This window comes from Leptinotarsa decemlineata, unplaced genomic scaffold, assembly GCF_025532065.1.
Source record: "Leptinotarsa decemlineata unplaced genomic scaffold, Ldec_3_MD MMD2_tig00003294_RagTag_RagTag, whole genome shotgun sequence".
Classification (NCBI taxonomy): Eukaryota; Metazoa; Arthropoda; class Insecta; order Coleoptera; family Chrysomelidae; genus Leptinotarsa; species Leptinotarsa decemlineata.
This window is the reverse complement of record NW_027412585.1, coordinates 478,074-481,846: the sequence shown is the minus strand read 5'-3', so window position 1 is coordinate 481,846 and position 3,773 is coordinate 478,074. Positions and strand designations below refer to the sequence as shown.

The 3,773-nt window shown below is 28.1% G+C and overlaps 1 long non-coding RNA gene across 1 annotated transcript; it reads right to left on the bottom strand.

The window, feature by feature from the left end:
- Positions 1-443: 443 nt before the first annotated feature.
- Positions 444-3,310, bottom strand: LOC141483295 (uncharacterized). The gene is made up of 4 exons (XR_012465999.1): positions 2,996-3,310; positions 2,313-2,369; positions 2,111-2,252; positions 444-1,663 (listed from the first exon to the last, which is right to left on the bottom strand). It is a non-coding gene; the product is annotated as an uncharacterized lncRNA (long non-coding RNA).
- Between the last annotated feature and the right edge of the window lie 463 nt (positions 3,311-3,773).

Genomic DNA, 3,773 nt, shown 5'->3' with positions numbered 1-3,773 from the left:
ACAAAGAGCAAATCAAACAACTAAAGAAAAAGTAATAACTAGAGCAAATGAAAAAAAGGTCAAACGCCCCACAATATATGGGTCGAAAAACATTTTATATAAAAACTAAACCCCGAAACAAAAATTTACCAAAATTCAAAAAGGTTACTCTCAATCAGGAAACTGATGGAAAATTAATCACACAATCCGGAACATATCATAAAAGTTCTGCTAGAAAACCCAGAAATATTAAAGAACAAACATTCTTACAGGAAAACCAAGAGGATGAAGTTTCTTCTCCTTTGCCTGGTCGTTCAACTAACATATTGTGAGGATGACATAGACGTTACCAACCTAGACAATCTTATCCTCCCAATACAACTAGGAAACGCTAGACTCACACGAAAAAAAAAGATTTGTTAAATGAAATAAAATTTACTTCATTCATAGAAATAAAAGTGTCATAAATGCACGACAAAATATTTTGTTGATGCAAGTAAAAAGAATTCTTGACTCCTAACTATTTCTTCAAGCATACGTTCATTGTATCAAACAAATATTTCATTGGAACAATCACATCCATTAGTTATTTCAATTCAAAGAAGAATTGAATTCAAGTAATATTTTGTCTAATTGATAGCGAGAATGATTTAGAGTAATTCGAATATTCTATTGAACAAACAAAATTTAAAGATGGGTGAAATAGTGGATCTGATTGAAATAATCAAATGTATTTTCTATTTGAGTAAAAGTTATGTTGAAGAAACATAATATATCTGCAGGATGATGGAGAACTGTGCTTGTTTTGATAATGGGAAAATTTCCACTAAAGTAATGATTTTGTTGAACAAATAATGAATACTAGTTGAACGAACAATGTTTATACCTCATTGTGAGTATCTTTCTGATAGAGTAAAGCATTTCTAAAGTTCAAAATGAGTATGAATAATGATGTACCAAATTAAATAAAGTTACAAATCAAAATCCTTCCCTCTTGTTCGAATTTGGTTATTAGATTCAATTAACCAAATATTATACTAATCTGAGTACCAGCATCTCGTTGGTAGTAATGTAGTTTCAGAAAATGACTTTTCTCTTCTCTAAAACTACAATATGTTTTTTAAGTTTGTAGATAAAAAACATTACGTATAGTTTTAGTATATTGAGAAAAGTAATTTTCGGCAGAATCAGAAATACAGTCAGTGATTGAATTTACATGAATCTCCAATCAAAATAGATCAAGTTATTGAATAATTGTGAGAATATATTATAGTTTGTTCAACAACCCGATTTCTCAATACATGAAATACACTTTGTATCATTTTCTCAACTGGATTATTGATCTACTTACGTATCATGATTTCTTAATCAGCTGCTGATGAAAGTCTTGTGGATAATATTTCATATTCAATACTGATTATGTAAATGCCATGGAAAATTGTTCAACGTGAGAATGAGCAAAATATAAATAAAAATCGAGAAATTTTAGTACCAAATTTATTCAAACAATTAATACATTATGATAGACTTCTACAAATATTTGAATGGAAATATAAATTTTTCACAAATGGTTAATCCTAATATAAAACATTAACATATTTTATTATGTATTATTACTATTATTGGTGATATCTACTAAAAAACAATTAGAGTTGATTTCCAAACCTTTCACTGAAGTAATGATCTAAAATGAAAGAGAACAGAGATTAGTGATAGTCTACATTTTCGCAATAATACTATTGGATCAATTTCTACTAACTAGCTTAGATATTATCTCATAGATATATAAAAATATAATTATTTATTTTTTGTACAAATCCAATTTATTAAAAGGAGATACCCTTATTTTTTGATAATAGGAAAAAAACAATGACGTACTTCATCACAGAAAAATTTGATTAGAAATATGACTGTGATGACAAAATTTACCTAGGTCTCCAATCATAACTTTCAGGCCTTCAAATCTATTAAATTTAAGAATTTTAGCATTTAATTACTTAGGTATAGACCTGAATAATAATAAGTATCTACAGCAAATCGCAAAAATATATAGTTATTTGAGAAAACTGAATATGTTTTTAATTGTAATGGTATACATATTTATTATTAAAGTTATGAATGAAAGACATACCTCTGTTATATATGATTCTTAATTCATTCCATAAATTGCTTCCTTGATTGAATATTTTTCTTTGGCCAATTGGGGGAGTCTTTTCTTTCATTTCTTCATCAGTGAGCCTTTTTGCTATGTCTAAGGTTACATCATTTTCTGTCTGAAAAGTATATGTTTCAAGTATATTATTAGGAGATAAATAATATATGTATTTTTTTACCTTTGAAAATGCGAATCAGGTCATTTAATCCTAAGTTATTAAGAAATTCCTCCATGTCTGAAAATAAAAGAGATTATATTGCATGTTTTGAGTTCCTGCAATTTTGTTGGATGTCATCATTTCTGTAAATATGTTACAAATAACTTTCCTTTTTCGGTATTACTGATTTTAATAAAGTAATACGAGAGAAAACTGTGATTATTTCACAATGTTCTTTGAAAGAAAAATCTTAAAAAGAGGTTCCTTCAAGGATTCAGTATACTGAATATATACTATCATGATGAAAATGAAATCATTGTTTACGGCACCATTCAATTATTTATGATGTAAGAAATTTAGAATCCGAACTAAAGGTACAGCTGTTCGCTGACTTAATTGTATTTACTCTTTGGATTCCTCCGTATCCAAAGAAGTCAACTAGGTACCCAGTGTATGCATACCTACCTACCTCTCAATGATAAACATTTCACTCGACAACTTCTACTTTCTTGAAAACAGAATTGAAAACATGGAAGCTTTCCTTCAGTCATTACATTAAACAATAAGAACTTCAAGCCACTTTTATAGATAGCTGTCAAGAAAAATGTATGGGCACGTGCTTGAAAAAAACGATGTCCGTTTATCCAATGCTATTCATAATTATTTCAAAATATGGAATGAAAGAAAGTATATTATCAACATACCTGTGAAAACACTGAAAAACTTCAATCCACGTATAATCAAAAAGAAACTGTAAACCTCTTCGTCATTTCCTTGTAAAAAACCCAACACCCATTTTTAATTCTTATTCCATTCGTGATTAGTTTACGGTTCTTGCGAAAACGCAAATGGTGGCGACCGGCACTCTATTTCCTTAGAAGTATTTCAACTATATCATTTCTTTCAAGGAAACAATTTAATTTTTCAAACCAACAAATAATAAAAATATTGAAATGAAATTATCCAGTCTTGAAATTATTTCCAAAATTAGTTAAAGGTATTGATATGTATTGTTGAAGTGGAAATAAATATTCAGTTGATTCGATTATATATTAGTGTCAAAACAGCACTCCATAGTGTTAAACAAACTGAATTGGAAAGTTTTCATTCAACAGACGTACTTTTGATTTGATGAAATTTTATTGTTTGACTCAACCGAATTATTTTGAGAACTCAATAAATGTTATTCTTGAAATGATCCACAATTCATTTGACTAAGTAAAAGACCTCTTGAATTGAAATATTAGAGAAATTAAAATGAGAATTTCATTTTGTCTCCGCAAAATTATCATCTAATCGATACAATACACACGTCGTTTGGAATGAATGATATTTAAACAAAGTAATGAAATAAATTAGACTAAATAAATTTCTTTGAAGTAACAAATCTTTTTTTTCCGTGCATATACACTAAACATACCTTTCTACACTATTTGGACCTCAAAATCATTATCGATCAGATACAAAATTTGAATAAAAATT